Source organism: Mixophyes fleayi, chromosome 1, assembly GCF_038048845.1.
Source record: "Mixophyes fleayi isolate aMixFle1 chromosome 1, aMixFle1.hap1, whole genome shotgun sequence".
In the NCBI taxonomy this organism is placed as follows: Eukaryota; Metazoa; Chordata; class Amphibia; order Anura; family Limnodynastidae; genus Mixophyes; species Mixophyes fleayi.
This window is the reverse complement of record NC_134402.1, coordinates 366,821,491-366,841,674: the sequence shown is the minus strand read 5'-3', so window position 1 is coordinate 366,841,674 and position 20,184 is coordinate 366,821,491.

Genomic DNA, 20,184 nt, shown 5'->3' with positions numbered 1-20,184 from the left:
CTCTCCCATCCTCAAAAAACCTAATCTTGACCCCACCTCTCTTGCAAACTATCGCCCTATCTCACTTCTCCCCTTTGCCTCCAAATTACTTGAGAGGATTGTCTGTTGCCGTCTCACTAGACACCTCTCGGACAATTCCCTCCTCGACCCTCTCCAATCCGGTTACCGCCCCCTCCACTCCACCGAAACTGCCCTGGCCAAAGTTACTAATGATCTACTTTTAGCCAAATCTAAGGGTCACTTCTCCCTGCTCATCCTCCTTGACCTCTCTGCGGCCTTAGACACCGTGGACCACCCCCTCCTGCTACAAACACTTCTCTCTCTTGGCCTCTCTGGATCTGTCCTTGCCTGGTTCACCTCATATCTCGCTAACCGCTCCTTCTCAGTATCCACGTCTGGCTCCTCTTCCACCCCCTTCCCTCTCCCTGTTGGTGTCCCTCAGGGCTCTGTTCTTGGCCCGCTACACTTTTCGCTCTACACCTCCTCCCTGGGGGCTCTCATCTCCTCATTCGGTCTTCAGTATCACCTTTACGCTGACGACATCCAACTCTACATCTCCTCGCCTGATCTCTCCTCCTCCCTCCTCTCTCGTGTATCTGACTGCCTCTCTGCCATTTCCTCCTGGATGTCATCGCGCTTTTTCTCAAAATTAACATATCCAAAACTGAACTGATTGTCTTTCCTCCCCCTAGACTCCCCGCCCACCACATCCTCTCTATTACTGTTAACAATACCACCATCTCCTCTGTCACCCAACTCCGCTGCCTGGGCGTTACCCTCGACTCCTCTCTCTCTCCTTCGCTCCCCACATCCAATCCCTAGCCCAAGCCTGTCGCTACCAGCTACGCAACATTGCCCGCATCCGCCCCTTCCTCTCCCAGGATGCCACCAAAACTATCATCCACGCACTCATCATCTCCCGCCTTGATTATTGCAACCTCCTTCTTACCGGCCTCCCCCATTCCCATCTCGCCCCCCTCCGCTCTATACTCAATACGGCTGCAAGACTCATCTTCCTTTCTCGCCGCTCCTCATCTGCCTCCCCTCTCTGCCTTGCCCTACACTGGCTCCCCATTCCTTACAGAATCCTTTTCAAACTCCTGACCGTCACTTACAAGGCTCTCTCTCAGTCTACTGCTCCCTATATCTCTAACCTCCTCTCCATTCACACCCCTGCCCGCTCCCTGCGCTCGGCCAATGACCGTCGCCTCTCCTCCACTCTGATCACCTCTTCCCACTCCAGAATCCAAGACTTCTCCCGTGCTGCCCCCCTTCACTGGAACGACCTCCCTCGCTCCATCCGTCTTTCTCCCAATCTGTCCTCCTTCAAGAGGGCACTCAAAACTTACCTGTTCCTAAAGGCTTACCAACCTTCCACCTAACCTCTCCTCCACCTGTTCTTCCCCTCTCTCCTCCAGCCCCCCTGTTCTCTCCCCACTTACTTCAACTTGCTCCCTGTGTACCTGAGATCTGTCTACCCTCCCTTAGGATGTAAGCTCATTTGAGCAGGGCCCTCTTCCCTCTGTTCTCCATACCTGCTCTTCTGCTCCGTCTTTACTGCATTAGCCTGCCCGGAGTCTCTGAAGTTTTGGTATTTTTAGTTAACCGTTTGTAATGTGTCACCTTGTTTAGTCTACTGTTTGTGCTTGTACGGCGCTGCGGAACTCTTGTGGCCCCTAATAAATAAAGGATAATAACAATAATAATATGTGTAGTTTCCACAGTGCCATGTGACTGTCAATGGCAACCACAGTCACATGGCATATGATGAAGTAAGCAGAGCCTTTGGTGCATGTGGGGGCACTTTGTGGAAAGTGGTGATCTGAATGGAATTTTGGAGCAAGTGAGGAGTATATGGGGGCATTTTTGGATGCGTGATGTGGGTGTGCCAAGTTGATTTGCAGCCTATATTTTCATTCTTTAACTTATGGGTAATGTATGGCTCTCTTGAATGTTAGAGGGCCTTGAAGTATATCAGGCTCCCAGTCACTGCTCTAAAGTTTGCCCTGTTTAGGTTTACATTAATCCTTTTTTATGCTTTATTGAATGTGGAATATCATTATTGCCATCAGCAGGGCTGAGTAGAGAAATTTGGGCCCTGGTACGGCAACTTTCTCCCACCCCCCAAACACAGTAGGAAAACGGTTGTGAGCTGCAACGCAGCAACATGGCAATGGGAGCATGGTCAACATGGGGTGTGGCTGCGTCACTTTAGACATGACATATTAGGTATTTAAATGTGGTTACTGTCACCTACCTCTTATTGCAGATTTCATAACCTTCTTGTATGTATTCTGGAATGTTGGGACCTGTGAGGGGGCTCCACCCTTCCACCCTCTTCCTCAGGTGAGTAACATGACACACACAATGATCTGGCGGTGGGGGACTCCACCCTCTTCCTCAGGTGAGTAACATGACACACAATGATCTGGGGGTGGGGGAAGCTCTACCATATTCCTCAGGTGAGTAACATGACACACAATGATCTGGGGGTGGAGGGGCTCCATCCTCTTTCTTAGGTAAGTAACATGACACACAATGATCTGGGGGTGGGGGAGCTCTACCATCTTCCTCAGGTGAGTAACATGACACATAATGATCTGGAGTTGGAGAGGCTCCATCCTCTTCCTCAGGTGAGTAACATGACACACAATGATCTGGGGGTGGACGAGCTCTACCATCTTCCTCAGGTGAGTAACATGACACATAATGATCTGGGGGTGGACGAGCTCTACCATCTTCCTCAGGTGAGTAACATGAAACACAATGATCTGGGGGTGGAGGGGCTCCATCCTCTTCCTCAGGTGAGTAACATGACACACAATGATCTGGGGGTGGGGGGCTCCATCCTCTTTCTCAGGTGAGTAACATGACACACAATGATCTGGGGGTGGAGGGGCTCCATCCTCTTTCTCAGGTGAGTAACATGACACACAATGATCTGGGGGTGGAGGGGCTCCATCCTCTTCCCCAGGTGAGTAACATGACACACAATGATCTGGGGGTGGGGGGCTCCATCCTCTTTCTCAGGTGAGTAACATGACACACAATGATCTGGAGTTGGAGAGGCTCCATCCTCTTTCTCAGGTGAGTAACATGACACATAATGATCTGGGGGTGGGCGAGCTCTACCATCTTCCTCAGGTGAGTAACATGAAACACAATGATCTGGGGGTGGAGGGGCTCCATCCTCTTCCCCAGGTGAGTAACATGACACACAATGATCTGGGGGTGGGGGGCTCCATCCTCTTACTCAGGTAAGTAACATGACACACAATGATCTGGGGGTGGAGGAGCTCCATCCTCTTCCCCAGGTGAGTAACATGACACACAATGATCTGGGGGTGGGGGGCTCCATCCTCTTCCTCAGGTGAAGCCACACAAAGCATACAGGGAACAGGTGGATAAAAGCAGCAACTGTATATGATATTGATATTTTTTCCATTTACACACAGATATTTTTATCTTCCTTTCTGCCTCCACCCTGAGATGCTGCTATTAACCTTCATTTCCTCTTTACCTGTGGTTTAAATAAGCTGAATTGTCATTCTTTCAGCTACCCCTATACAGCTCTCCATTGCCATCTCTGCCCCCCACCCCCAGTCATTATATCACACACCAATTATCTTCCCATTTCAAGAGAATGTATTAAGAGAACAGAGGAAAAACCATGACAAATAAATATTATTAAAAAAGCATTTATTAAGGTTTTCTTTACAATTAAGTTGTACATTTGTTATTCTGCATAATACAAGAGAAATATATGGCCCAACACTGGCCTAAGGCTCTTACAAAATTGTTCTTTAAGAGAACCAATATAGTGGCTTCCTCTGGACTCACGAAGAGTCGTCCTTCAGCACTCAGGAGAGGAAAAACCCCCTGTGGAGGAAACCTCTGAGGATCCATGGCTGCGAGGACTGCCCTCCCTCTGGGCATTAAGAGGCTATGCACAAATAAATTACTGAGCCTTATTCAAATATGTACATGTGAAGATGAAATGTTTGGTGATCACACAAAGAATGTGTGTTGATCACGCGAGGGTGTAATGTGTGTTGATCACGCGAGGGTGAAATGTGTGTTGATCACGCGAGGGTGAAATGTTTGGTGATCACGCGAGGGTGAAATGTTTGGTGATCACGCGAGGGTGAAATGTTTGGTGATCACGCGAGGGTGAAATGTTTGTTGATCACGCAAGACGAAATGTTTGGTGATTAGGTGAAGGTGAAATGTTTGTTGATCACGCAAGATGAAATGTTTGTTGATCACGCAAGATGAAATGTTTGGTGATTACGTGAAGGTGAAATGTTTGTTGATCACGCAAGATGAAATGTTTGTTGATGACGTGAAGGCGAAATGTTTGGTGATCACACAAAGGTGAAATGCTGGTTGATCACGCGAGGGTGAAATGCTGGTTGATCACGCGAGGGTGAAATGCTGGTTGATCACGCGAGGGTGAAATGCTGGTTGATCACGCGAGGGTGAAATGCTGGTTGATCACGCGAGGGTGAAATGCTGGTTGATCACGCGAGGGTGAAATGCTGGTTGATCACGCGAGGGTGAAATGCTGGTTGATCACGCGAGGGTGAAATGTTTGTTGATCACGCAAGATGAAATGTTTGGTGATACGTGAAGGTGAAATGTTTGTTGATCACGCAAGATGAAATGTTTGTTGATCACGTGAAGGCGAAATGTTTGGTGATCACACAAAGGTGAAATGCTGGTTGATCACGCGAGGGTGAAATGCTGGTTGATCACGCGAGGGTGAAATGCTGGTTGATCACGCGAGGGTGAAATGCTGGTTGATCACGCGAGGGTGAAATGCTGGTTGATCACGCGAGGGTGAAATGCTGGTTGATCACGCGAGGGTGAAATGTTTGTTGATCACGCAAGACGAAATGTTTGTTGATTAGGTGAAGGTGAAATGTTTGTTGATCACGCAAGATGAAATGTTTGGTGATTACGGGAAGGCGAAATGTTTGTTGATCACGCAAGGCGAAATGTTTGTTGATCACGCAAGATGAAATGTTTGTTGATCACGTGAAGGCGAAATGTTTGGTGATCACACAAAGGTGAAATGCTGGTTGATCACGCGAGGGTGAAATGCTGGTTGATCACGCGAGGGTGAAATGCTGGTTGATCACGCGAGGGTGAAATGCTGGTTGATCACGCGAGGGTGAAATGCTGGTTGATCACGCGAGGGTGAAATGCTGGTTGATCACGCGAGGGTGAAATGATTGGTGATCACGCGAGGGTGAAATGATTGGTGATCACGCGAGGGTGAAATGTTTGTTGATCACGCAAGACGAAATGTTTGGTGATTAGGTGAAGGTGAAATGTTTGTTGATCATGCGAGGGTGAAATGCTGGTTGATCATGCGAGGGTGAAATGCTGGTTGATCACGCGAGGGTGAAATGCTGGTTGATCACGCGAGGGTGAAATGCTGGTTGATCACGCGAGGGTGAAATGCTGGTTGATCACGCGAGGGTGAAATGTTTGCCGATCACGCGAGGGTGAAATGTTTGCCGATCACGCGAGGGTGAAATGTTTGCCGATCACGCGAGGGTGTTTGTTTGCCGATCACGCGAGGGTGAAATGTTTGCCGATCACGCGATGGCGAAATGTTTGTTGATTACGCAAGATGAAAAGTTTGGTGATTATGTGAAGGTGAAATGTTTGTTGATCACACAAGATGAAAAGTTTGGTGATTATGTGAAGGTGAAATGTTTGTTGATCAGGCCATGGTAAAATGTTTGTTGATCATAAGAAGAATGTTTGGTGATCACGCAATGGCGAAATGTGTGTTGATCACGCAATGGCGAAATGTGTGTTGATCACGCGATGGCGAAATGTGTGTTGATCACTCAATGGCGAAATGTGTGTTGATCACGCAATGGCGAAATGTGTATTGATCACGCGATGGCGAAATGTGTGTTGATCACGCAATGGCAAAATGTTTGTTGATCACGCAAGATGAAATGTTTGTTGATCACGTGAAGGCGAACTGTTTGGTGATCACACAAAGGTGAAATGCTGGTTGATCACGCGAGGGTGAAATGCTGGTTGATCACGCGAGGGTGAAATGCTGGTTGATCACGCGAGGGTGAAATGCTGGTTGATCACGCGAGGGTGAAATGCTGGTTGATCACGCGAGGGTGAAATGATTGGTGATAACGCGAGGGTGAAATGATTGGTGATCACGCGAGGGTGAAATGTTTGGTGATCACGCGAGGGTGAAATGTTTGTTGATCACGCAAGACGAAATGTTTGGTGATTAGGTGAAGGTGAAATGTTTGTTGATCACGCGAGGGTGAAATGCTGGTTGTTCACGCGAGGGTGAAATGCTGGTTGATCACGCGAGGGTGAAATGCTGGTTGATCACGCGAGGGTGAAATGCTGGTTGATCACGCGAGGGTGAAATGCTGGTTGATCACGCGAGGGTGAAATGCTGGTTGATCACGCGAGGGTGAAATGTTTGTTGATCACGCAAGACGAAATGTTTGTTGATTAGGTGAAGGTGAAATGTTTGTTGATCACGCAAGATGAAATGTTTGGTGATTACGGGAAGGCGAAATGTTTGTTGATCACGCAAGATGAAATGTTTGGTGATTACGGGAAGGCGAAATGTTTGGTGATCACACAAAGGTGAAATGCTGGTTGATCACGCGAGGGTGAAATGCTGGTTGATCACGCGAGGGTGAAATGCTGGTTGATCACGCGAGGGTGAAATGCTGGTTGATCACGCGAGGGTGAAATGCTGGTTGATCACGCGAGGGTGAAATGCTGGTTGATCACGCGAGGGTGAAATGCTGGTTGATCACGCGAGGGTGAAATGCTGGTTGATCACGCGAGGGTGAAATGTTTGCCGATCACGCGAGGGTGAAATGTTTGCCGATCACGCGAGGGTGAAATGTTTGCCGATCACGCGAGGGTGAAATGTTTGCCGATCACGCGAGGGTGAAATGTTTGCCGATCACGCGAGGGCGAAATGTTTGCCGATCACGCGAGGGCGAAATGTTTGCCGATCACGCGAGGGCGAAATGTTTGCCGATCAGTCGAGGGCGAAATGTCTGCGGATCACGCGAGGGCGAAATGTTTGCCGATCACGCGAGGGCGAAATGTTTGCCGATCACGCGAGGGCGAAATGTTTGCCGATCACGCGAGGGCGAAATGTTTGCCGATCACGCCAGTGCAAAATGTTTGCCGATCACGCGAGGGCGAAATGTGTGTTGATCACGCAATGGCGAAATCTGTGTTGATCACGCGATGGCGAAATGTTTGTTGATCACGCGATGGCGAAATGTGTGTTGATCACGCGATGGCGAAATGTGTGTTGATCACGCAATGGCGAAATGTTTGTTGATCACGCAATGGCGAAATGTTTGTTGATCACGCAAGATGAAAAGTTTGGTGATTATGTGAAGGTGAAATGTTTGTTGATCACACGAAGAATGTTTGTTGATCACGCAAGACGAAATGTTTGGTGATTATGTGAAGGTGAAATGTTTGTTGATCACGCGAGGGTGAAATGCTGGTTGATCACGCGAGGGTGAAATGCTGGTTGATCACGCGAGTGTGAAATGCTGGTTGATCACGCGAGGGTGAAATGCTGGTTGATCACGCGAGGGTGAAATGCTGGTTGATCACGCGAGGGTGAAATGCTGGTTGATCACGCGAGGGTGAAATGCTGGTTGATCACGCGAGGGTGAAATGTTTGCCGATCACACGAGGGTGAAATGTTTGCCGATCACGCGAGGGTGAAATGTTTGCCGATCACGCGAGGGTGAAATGTTTGCCGATCACGCGAGGGTGTTTGTTTGCTGATCACGCGAGGGTGAAATGTTTGCCGATCACGCGATGGCGAAATGTTTGTTGATTACGCAAGATGAAAAGTTTGGTGATTATGTGAAGGTGAAATGTTTGTTGATCACACAAGATGAAAAGTTTGGTGATTATGTGAAGGTGAAATGTTTGTTGATCAGGCCATGGTAAAATGTTTGTTGATCATAAGAAGAATGTTTGGTGATCACGCAATGGCGAAATGTGTGTTGATCACGCAATGGCGAAATGTGTGTTGATCACGCGATGGCGAAATGTGTGTTGATCACTCAATGGCGAAATGTGTGTTGATCACGCAATGGCGAAATGTGTATTGATCACGCGATGGCGAAATGTGTGTTGATCACGCGATGGCGAAATGTGTGTTGATCACGCGATGGCAAAATGTTTGTTGATCACGCAATGGCAAAATGTTTGTTGATCACGCAAGATGAAATGTTTGTTGATCACGTGAAGGCGAACTGTTTGGTGATCACACAAAGGTGAAATGCTGGTTGATCACGCGAGGGTGAAATGCTGGTTGATCACGCGAGGGTGAAATGCTGGTTGATCACGCGAGGGTGAAATGCTGGTTGATCACGCGAGGGTGAAATGCTGGTTGATCACGCGAGGGTGAAATGATTGGTGATCACGCGAGGGTGAAATGATTGGTGATCACGCGAGGGTGAAATGTTTGGTGATCACGCGAGGGTGAAATGTTTGTTGATCACGCAAGACGAAATGTTTGGTGATTAGGTGAAGGTGAAATGTTTGTTGATCACGCGAGGGTGAAATGCTGGTTGTTCACGCGAGGGTGAAATGCTGGTTGATCACGCGAGGGTGAAATGCTGGTTGATCTCGCGAGGGTGAAATGCTGGTTGATCACGCGAGGGTGAAATGCTGGTTGATCACGCGAGGGTGAAATGTTTGTTGATCACGCAAGACGAAATGTTTGTTGATTAGGTGAAGGTGAAATGTTTGTTGATCACGCAAGATGAAATGTTTGGTGATTACGGGAAGGCGAAATGTTTGTTGATCACGCAAGGCGAAATGTTTGTTGATCACGCAAGATGAAATGTTTGTTGATCACGTGAAGGCGAAATGGTTGGTGATCACACAAAGGTGAAATGCTGGTTGATCACGCGAGGGTGAAATGCTGGTTGATCACGCGAGGGTGAAATGCTGGTTGATCACGCGAGGGTGAAATGCTGGTTGATCACGCGAGGGTGAAATGCTATTTGATCACGCGAGGGTGAAATGCTGGTTGATCACGCGAGGGTGAAATGCTGGTTGATCACGCGAGGGTGAAATGCTGGTTGATCACGCGAGGGTGAAATGCTGGTTGATCACGCGAGGGTGAAATGTTTGCCGATCACGCGAGGGTGAAATGTTTGCCGATCACGCGAGGGTGAAATGTTTGCCGATCACGCGAGGGTGAAATGTTTGCCGATCACGCGAGGGTGAAATGTTTGCCGATCACGCGAGGGCGAAATGTTTGCCGATCACGCGAGGGCGAAATGTTTGCCGATCACGCGAGGGCGAAATGTTTGCCGATCAGTCGAGGGCGAAATGTCTGCGGATCACGCGAGGGCGAAATGTTTGCCGATCACGCGAGGGCGAAATGTTTGCCGATCACGCGAGGGCGAAATGTTTGCCGATCACGCGAGGGCGAAATGTTTGCCGATCACGCCAGTGCAAAATGTTTGCCGATCACGCGAGGGCGAAATGTGTGTTGATCACGCGATGGCGAAATGTGTGTTGATCACGCAATGGCGAAATGTGTGTTGATCACGCAATGGCGAAATGTGTGTTGATCACGCAATGCCGAAATGTGTGTTGATCACGCAATGGCGAAATGTTTGTTGATCACGCAATGGCGAAATGTTTGTTGATCACGCAAGATGAAAAGTTTGGTGATTATGTGAAGGTGAAATGTTTGTTGATCACACGAAGAATGTTTGTTGATCACGCAAGACGAAATGTTTGGTGATTATGTGAAGGTGAAATGTTTGTTGATCACGCGAGGGTGAAATGCTGGTTGATCACGCGAGGGTGAAATGCTGGTTGATCACGCGAGGGTGAAATGCTGGTTGATCACGCGAGGGTGAAATGCTGGTTGATCACGCGAGGGTGAAATGCTGGTTGATCACGCGAGGGTGAAATGCTGGTTGATCACGCGAGGGTGAAATGCTGGTTGATCACGCGAGGGTGAAATGCTGGTTGATCACGCGAGGGTGAAATGCTGGTTGATCACGCGAGGGTGAAATGCTGGTTGATCACGCGAGGGTGAAATGTTTGGTGATCACGCGAGGGTGAAATGTTTGTTGATCACGCAAGACGAAATGTTTGGTGATTAGGTGAAGGTGAAATGTTTGTTGATCACGTGAGGGTGAAATGCTGGTTGATCACGCGAGGGTGAAATGCTGGTTGATCACGCGAGGGTGAAATGCTGGTTGATCACGCGAGGGTGAAATGCTGGTTGATCACGCGAGGGTGAAATGCTGGTTGATCACGCGAGGGTGAAATGCTGATTGATCACGCGAGGGTGAAATGCTGGTTGATCACGCGAGGGTGAAATGTTTGTTGATCACGCAAGACGAAATGTTTGTTGATTAGGTGAAGGTGAAATGTTTGTTGATCTCGCAAGGTGAAATGTTTGGTGATTACGGGAAGGCGAAATGTTTGTTGATCACGCAAGGCGAAATGTTTGTTGATCACGCAAGATGAAATGTTTGTTGATCACGTGAAGGCGAAATGTTTGGTGATCACAGAAAGGTGAAATGCTGGTTGATCACGCGAGGGTGAAATGCTGGTTGATCACGCGAGGGTGAAATGCTGGTTGATCACGCGAGGGTGAAATGCTGGTTGATCACGCGAGGGTGAAATGCTAGTTGATCACGCGAGGGTGAAATGCTGGTTGATCACGCGAGGGTGAAATGCTGGTTGATCACGCGAGGGTGAAATGCTGGTTGATCACGCGAGGGTGAAATGCTGGTTGATCACGCGAGGGTGAAATGCTGGTTGATCACGCGAGGGTGAAATGTTTGCCGATCACGCGAGGGTGAAATGTTTGCCGATCACGCGAGGGTGAAATGTTTGCCGATCACGCGAGGGTGAAATGTTTGCCGATCACGCGAGGGCGAAATGTTTGCCGTCAACGCGAGGGCGAAATGTTTGCCGATCACGCGAGGGCGAAATGTTTGCCGATCACGCGAAGGCGAAATGTTTGCCGATCACGCGAGGGCGAAATGTTTGCCGATCACGCGAGGGCGAAATGTTTGCCGATCACGCGAGGGCGAAATGTTTGCCGATCACGCGAGGGCGAAATGTGTATTGATCACGCGATGGCGAAATGTGTGTTGATCACGCGATGGCGAAATGTGTGTTGATAACGCGATGGCGAAATGTGTGTTGATCACGCGATGGCGAAATGTGTGTTGATCACGCGATGGCGAAATGTGTGTTGATCACGCAATGCCGAAATGTGTGTTGATCACGCAATGGCGAAATGTTTGTTGATTAGGTGAAGGTGAAATGTTTGTTGATCACGCAAGATGAAATGTTTGGTGATTACGGGAAGGCGAAATGTTTGTTGATCACGCAAGGCGAAATGTTTGTTGATCACGCAAGATGAAATGTTTGTTGATCACGTGAAGGCGAAATGGTTGGTGATCACACAAGGTGAAATGCTGGTTGATCACGCGAGGGTGAAATGCTGGTTGATCACGCGAGGGTGAAATGCTGGTTGATCACGCGAGGGTGAAATGCTGGTTGATCACGCGAGGGTGAAATGCTATTTGATCACGCGAGGGTGAAATGCTGGTTGATCACGCGAGGGTGAAATGCTGGTTGATCACGCGAGGGTGAAATGCTGGTTGATCACGCGAGGGTGAAATGCTGGTTGATCACGCGAGGGTGAAATGCTGGTTGATCACGCGAGGGTGAAATGTTTGCCGATCACGCGAGGGTGAAATGTTTGCCGATCACGCGAGGGTGAAATGTTTGCCGATCACGCGAGGGTGAAATGTTTGCCGATCACGCGAGGGCGAAATGTTTGCCGATCACGCGAGGGCGAAATGTTTGCCGATCACGCGAGGGCGAAATGTTTGCCGATCAGTCGAGGGCGAAATGTCTGCGGATCACGCGAGGGCGAAATGTTTGCCGATCACGCGAGGGCGAAATGTTTGCCGATCACGCGAGGGCGAAATGTTTGCCGATCACGCGAGGGCGAAATGTTTGCCGATCACGCCAGTGCAAAATGTTTGCCGATCACGCGAGGGCGAAATGTGTGTTGATCACGCGATGGCGAAATGTGTGTTGATCACGCAATGGCGAAATGTGTGTTGATCACGCAATGGCGAAATGTGTGTTGATCACGCAATGCCGAAATGTGTGTTGATCACGCAATGGCGAAATGTTTGTTGATCACGCAATGGCGAAATGTTTGTTGATCACGCAAGATGAAAAGTTTGGTGATTATGTGAAGGTGAAATGTTTGTTGATCACACGAAGAATGTTTGTTGATCACGCAAGACGAAATGTTTGGTGATTATGTGAAGGTGAAATGTTTGTTGATCACGCGAGGGTGAAATGCTGGTTGATCACGCGAGGGTGAAATGCTGGTTGATCACGCGAGGGTGAAATGCTGGTTGATCACGCGAGGGTGAAATGCTGGTTGATCACGCGAGGGTGAAATGCTGGTTGATCACGCGAGGGTGAAATGCTGGTTGATCACGCGAGGGTGAAATGCTGGTTGATCACGCGAGGGTGAAATGCTGGTTGATCACGCGAGGGTGAAATGTTTGGTGATCACGCGAGGGTGAAATGTTTGGTGATCACGCAAGACGAAATGTTTGGTGATTAGGTGAAGGTGAAATGTTTGTTGATCACGTGAGGGTGAAATGCTGGTTGATCACGCGAGGGTGAAATGCTGGTTGATCACGCGAGGGTGAAATGCTGGTTGATCACGCGAGGGTGAAATGCTGGTTGATCACGCGAGGGTGAAATGCTGGTTGATCACGCGAGGGTGAAATGCTGATTGATCACGCGAGGGTGAAATGCTGGTTGATCACGCGAGGGTGAAATGTTTGTTGATCACGCAAGACGAAATGTTTGTTGATTAGGTGAAGGTGAAATGTTTGTTGATCTCGCAAGGTGAAATGTTTGGTGATTACGGGAAGGCGAAATGTTTGTTGATCACGCAAGGCGAAATGTTTGTTGATCACGCAAGATGAAATGTTTGTTGATCACGTGAAGGCGAAATGTTTGGTGATCACAGAAAGGTGAAATGCTGGTTGATCACGTGAGGGTGAAATGCTGGTTGATCACGCGAGGGTGAAATGCTGGTTGATTACGCGAGGGTGAAATGCTGGTTGACCACGCGAGGGTGAAATGCTAGTTGATCACGCGAGGGTGAAATGCTGGTTGATCACGCGAGGGTGAAATGCTGGTTGATCACGCGAGGGTGAAATGCTGGTTGATCACGCGAGGGTGAAATGCTGGTTGATCACGCGAGGGTGAAATGTTTGCCGATCACGCGAGGGTGAAATGTTTGCCGATCACGCGAGGGTGAAATGTTTGCCGATCACGCGAGGGCGAAATGTTTGCCGATCACGCGAGGGCGAAATGTTTGCCGTCAACGCGAGGGCGAAATGTTTGCCGATCACGCGAGGGCGAAATGTTTGCCGATCACGCGAAGGCGAAATGTTTGCCGATCACGCGAGGGCGAAATGTTTGCCGATCACGCGAGGGCGAAATGTTTGCCGATCACGCGAGGGCGAAATGTTTGCCGATCACGCGAGGGCGAAATGTGTATTGATCACGCGATGGCGAAATGTGTGTTGATCACGCGATGGCGAAATGTGTGTTGATAACGCGATGGCGAAATGTGTGTTGATCACGCGATGGCGAAATGTGTGTTGATCACGCGATGGCGAAATGTGTGTTGATCACGCAATGCCGAAATGTGTGTTGATCACGCAATGGCGAAATGTTTGTTGATTAGGTGAAGGTGAAATGTTTGTTGATCACGCAAGGTGAAATGTTTGGTGATTACGGGAAGGCGAAATGTTTGTTGATCACGCAAGGCGAAATGTTTGTTGATCACGCAAGATGAAATGTTTGTTGATCACGTGAAGGCGAAATGTTTGGTGATCACAGAAAGGTGAAATGCTGGTTGATCACGCGAGGGTGAAATGCTGGTTGATCACGCGAGGGTGAAATGCTGGTTGATCACGCGAGGGTGAAATGCTGGTTGATCACGCGAGGGTGAAATGCTAGTTGATCACGCGAGGGTGAAATGCTGGTTGATCACGCGAGGGTGAAATGCTGGTTGATCACGCGAGGGTGAAATGCTGGTTGATCACGCGAGGGTGAAATGTTTGCCGATCACGCGAGGGTGAAATGTTTGCCGATCACGCGAGGGCGAAATGTTTGCCGTCAACGCGAGGGCGAAATGTTTGCCGATCACGCGAGGGCGAAATGTTTGCCGATCACGCGAGGGCGAAATGTTTGCCGATCACGCGAGGGCGAAATGTTTGCCGATCACGCGAAGGCGAAATGTTTGCCGATCACGCGAGGGCGAAATGTTTGCCGATCACGCGAGGGCGAAATGTTTGCCGATCACGCGAGGGCGAAATGTTTGCCGATCACGCGAGGGCGAAATGTGTGTTGATCACGCGATGGCGAAATGTGTGTTGATCACGCGATGGCGAAATGTGTGTTGATCACGCGATGGCGAAATGTGTGTTGATCACGCGATGGCGAAATGTGTGTTGATCACGCGATGGCGAAATGTGTGTTGATCACGCGATGGCGAAATCTGTGTTGATCACGCAATGGCGAAATGTTTGTTGATCACGCAATGGCGAAATGTTTGTTGATCACGCAAGATGAAAAGTTTGGTGATTATGTGAAGGTGAAATGTTTGTTGATCACACGAAGAATGTTTGTTGATCACGCAAGACGAAATGTTTGGTGATTATGTGAAGGTGAAATGTTTGTTGATCACGCAAGATGAAATGTTTGGTGATCACGCGAAGGCGAAATGTTTGGTGATCACGCGAAGGCGAAATGTTTGGTGATCACGCAAGATGAAAAGTTTGGTGATTAGGTGAAGGTGAAATGTTTGTTGATCACGCAAGATGAAATGTTTGATCACGCAAGATGAAATGTTTGGTGATTACGTGAAGGCAAAATGTTTGTTGATCACTCAAGATGAAATGTTTGTTGATCACGTGAAGGCGAAATGTTTAGTGATCACACAAAGGTGAAATGCTGGTTGATCAAGCGAGTGTGAAATGCTGTTTGATCACGCGAGGTTGAAATGCTGGTTGATCACGCGAGGGTGAAATGCTGGTTGATCACGCGAGGGTGAAATGCTGGTTGATCACGCGAGGGTGAAATGCTGGTTGATCACGCGAGGGTGAAATGTTTGCCGATCACGCGAGGGTGAAATGTTTGCCGATCACGCGAGGGTGAAATGTTTGCCGATCACGCGAGGGTGAAATGTTTGCCGATCACGCGAGGGTGAAATGTTTGCCGATCAAGCGAGGGTGAAATGTTTGCCGATCACGCGAGGGTGTTTGTTTGCTGATCACGCGAGGGTGAAATGTTTGCCGATCACGCGATGGCGAAATGTTTGTTGATCACGCAAGATGAAAATTTTGGTGATTATGTGAAGGTGAAATGTTTGTTGATCAGGCCATGGTAAAATGTTTGTTGATCATAAGAAGAATGTTTGGTGATCACGCAATGGCGAAATGTGTGTTGATCACGCAATGGCGAAATGTGTGTTGATCACGCGATGGCGAAATGTGTGTTGATCACTCGATGGCGAAATGTGTGTTGATCACGCAATGGCGAAATGTGTATTGATCACGCGATGGCGAAATGTGTGTTGATCACGCGATGGCAAAATGTTTGTTGATCACGCGATGGAAAAATGTTTGTTGATCACGCAAGATGAAATGTTTGTTGATCACGTGAAGGCGAAATGTTTGGTGATCACACGAAGGTGAAATGCTGGTTGATCACGCGAGGGTGAAATGCTGGTTGATGACGCGAGGGTGAAATGCTGGTTGATGACGCGAGGGTGAAATGCTGGTTGATCACGCGAGGGTGAAATGCTGGTTGATCACGCGAGGGTGAAATGCTGGTTGATGACGCGAGGGTGAAATGCTGGTTGATCACGCGAGGGTGAAATGCTGGTTGATCACGCGAGGGTGAAATGCTGGTTGATCACGCGAGGGTGAAATGAATGGTGATCACGCGAGGGTGAAATGATTGGTGATCACGCGAGGGTGAAATGTTTGGTGATCACGCAAGACGAAATGTTTGTTGATCACGCGAGGGTGAAATGCTGGTTGATCACGCGAGGGTGAAATGCTGGTTGATCACGCGAGGGTGAAATGCTGGTTGATCACGCGAGGGTGAAATGCTGGTTGATCACGCGAGGGTGAAATGCTGGTTGATCACGCGAGGGTGAAATGCTGGTTGATCACGCGAGGGTGAAATGTTTGTTGATCACGCAAGACGAAATGTTTGTTGATTAGGTGAAGGTGAAATGTTTGTTGATCACGCAAGATGAAATGTTTGGTGATTACGGGAAGGCGAAATGTTTGTTGATCACGCAAGGCGAAATGTTTGTTGATCACGCAAGATGAAATGTTTGTTGATCACGTGAAGGCGAAATGTTTGGTGATCACTCAAAGGTGAAATGCTGGTTGATCACGCGAGGGTGAAATGCTGGTTGATCACGCGAGGGTGAAATGCTGGTTGATCACGCGAGGGTGAAATGCTGGTTGATCACGCGAGGGTGAAATGCTGGTTGATCACGCGAGGGTGAAATGCTAGTTGATCACGCGAGGGTGAAATGCTGGTTGATCACGCGAGGGCGAAATGTTTGCCGATCACGCGAGGGCGAAATGTTTGCCGATCACGCGAGGGCGAAATGTTTGCCGATCACGCGAGGGCGAAATGTTTGCCGATCACGCCAGTGCAAAATGTTTGCCGATCACGCGAGGGCGAAATGTGTGTTGATCACGCAATGCCGAAATGTGTGTTGATCACGCGATGGCGAAATGTTTGTTGATCACGCGATGGCGAAATGTGTGTTGATCACGCAATGGCGAAATGTTTGTTGATCACGCAATGGCGAAATGTTTGTTGATCACGCAATGCCGAAATGTGTGTTGATCACGCAATGGCGAAATGTTTGTTGATTACGCAATGGCGAAATGTTTGTTGATTACGCAATGGCGAAATGTTTGTTGATCACGCAAGATGAAAGTTTGGTGATTATGTGAAGGTGAAATGTTTGTTGATCACACGAAGAATGTTTGTTGATCACGCAAGACGAAATGTTTGGTGATTATGTGAAGGTGAAATGTTTGTTGATCACGCAAGATGAAATGTTTGGTGATCACGCGAAGGCGAAATGTTTGGTGATCACGCGAAGGCGAAATGTTTGGTGATCACGCAAGATGAAAAGTTTGGTGATTAGGTGAAGGTGAAATGTTTGTTGATCACGCAAGATGAAATGTTTGATCACGCAAGATGAAATGTTTGGTGATCACGTGAAGGCGAAATGTTAAGTGATCACACAAAGGTGAAATGCTGGTTGATCAAGCGAGGGTGAAATGCTGTTTGATCACGCGAGGGTGAAATGCTGGTTGATCACACGAGGGTGAAATGCTGGTTGATCACGCGAGGGTGAAATGCTGGTTGATCACGCGAGGGTGAAATGCTGGTAGATCACGCGAGGGTGAAATGTTTGCCGATCACGCGAGGGTGAAATGTTTGCCGATCACACGAGGGTGAAATGTTTGCCGATCACGCGAGGGTGTTTGTTTGCTGATCACGCGAGGGTGAAATGTTTGCCGATCACGCGATGGCGAAATGTTTGTTGATCACGCAAGATGAAAAGTTTGGTGATTATGTGAAGGTGAAATGTTTGTTGATCAGACAAGATGAAAAGTTTGGTGATTATGTGAAGGTGAAATGTTTGTTGATCAGGCCATGGTAAAATGTTTGTTGATCATAAGAAGAATGTTTGGTGATCACGCAATGGCGAAATGTGTGTTGATCACGCAATGGCGAAATGTGTGTTGATCACGCGATGGCGAAATGTGTGTTGATCACTCAATGGCGAAATGTGTGTTGATCACGCAATGGCGAAATGTGTATTGATCACGCGATGGCGAAATGTGTGTTGATCACGCGATGGCAAAATGTTTGTTGATCACGCGATGGCAAAATGTTTGTTGATCACGCAAGATGAAATGTTTGTTGATCACGTGAAGGTGAAATGTTTGGTGATCACACAAAGGTGAAATGCTGGTTGATGACGCGAGGGTGAAATGCTGGTTGATCACGCGAGGGTGAAATGCTGGTTGATGACGCGAGGGTGAAATGCTGGTTGATCACGCGAGGGTGAAATGCTGGTTGATCACGCGAGGGTAAATTGCTGGTTGATCACGCGAGGGTAAAATGCTGGTTGATCATGCGAGGGTGAAATGTTTGGTCATCACGCGAGGGTGAAATGTTTGGTGATCACGCGAGGGTGAAATGTTTGGTGATCAGGCGATGGTGAAATGTGTGTTGATCACGCAATGGCGAAATGTTTGTTGATCACGCAATGGCGAAATGTTTGTTGATCACGCAATGGCGAAATGTTTGTTGATCACACAAGATGAAAAGTTTGTGATTATGTGAAGGTGAAATGTTTGTTGATCACACGAAGAATGTTTGTTGATCACGCAAGACGAAATGTTTGGTGATTATGTGAAGGTGAAATGTTTGTTGATCACGCAAGATGAAACGTTTGGTGATCACGCGAAGGCGAAATGTTTGGTGATCACGCGAAGGCGAAATGTTTGTTGATCACGCGAAGGCGAAATGTTTGTTGATCACGCAATGGCGAAATGTTTGTTGATCACGCAATGGCGAAATGTTTGGTGATCACGCGAAGGCGAAATGTTTGTTGATCACGCAAGATGAAAGTTTGGTGATTATGTGAAGGTGAAATGTTTGTTGATCACGCAAGACGAAATGTTTGGTGATTATGTGAAGGTGAAATGTTTGTTGATCACGCAAGACAAAATGTTTGGTGATTATGTGAAGGCAAAATGTTTAGTGATCACGGGAAGGCGAAATGTGTGTTGATCACGCGAGGGTGAAATGCTGGTTGATCACGCGAGGGTGAAATGCTGGTTGATCACGCGAGGGTGAAATGCTGGTTGATCACGCGAGGGTGAAATGCTGGTTGATCACGCGAGGGTGAAATTCAGGTTGATCACGCAAGGGTGAAATTCTGGTTGATCACGCGAGGGTGAAATGTTTGTTGATCACGCAAGACGAAATGTTTGGTGATTAGGTGAAGGTGAAATGTTTGTTAATCACGCAAGATGAAATGTTTGGTGATCACGCAAGATGAAATGTTTGGTGATTACGTGAAGGCAAAATGTTTGTTGATCACTCAAGATGAAATGTTTGTTGATCACGTGAAGGCGAAATGTTTAGTGATCACACAAAGGTGAAATGCTGGTTGATCAAGCGAGTGTGAAATGCTGTTTGATCACGCGAGGTTGAAATGCTGGTTGATCACACGAGGGTGAAATGCTGGTTGATCACGCGAGGGTGAAATGCTGGTTGATCACGCGAGGGTGAAATGCTGGTTGATCACGCGAGGGTGAAATGTTTGCCGATCACGCGAGGGTGAAATGTTTGCCGATCACGCGAGGGTGAAATGTTTGCCGATCACGCGAGGGTGAAATGTTTGCCGATCACGCGAGGGTGAAATGTTTGCCGATCAAGCGAGGGTGAAATGTTTGCCGATCACGCGAGGGTGTTTGTTTGCTGATCACGCGAGGGTGAAATGTTTGCCCATCACGCGATGGCGAAATGTTTGTTGATCACGCAAGATGAAAATTTTGGTGATTATGTGAAGGTGAAATGTTTGTTGATCAGGCCATGGTAAAATGTTTGTTGATCATAAGAAGAATGTTTGGTGATCACGCAATGGCGAAATGTGTGTTGATCACGCAATGGCGAAATGTGTGTTGATCACGCGATGGCGAAATGTGTGTTGATCACTCAATGGCGAAATGTGTGTTGATCACGCAATGGCGAAATGTGTATTGATCACGCGATGGCGAAATGTGTGTTGATCACGCGATGGCAAAATGTTTGTTGATCACGCGATGGCAAAATGTTTGTTGATCACGCAAGATGAAATGTTTGTTGATCACGTGAAGGTGAAATGTTTGGTGATCACACAAAGGTGAAATGCTGGTTGATGACGCGAGGGTGAAATGCTGGTTGATGACGCGAGGGTGAAATGCTGGTTGATCACGCGAGGGTGAAATGCTG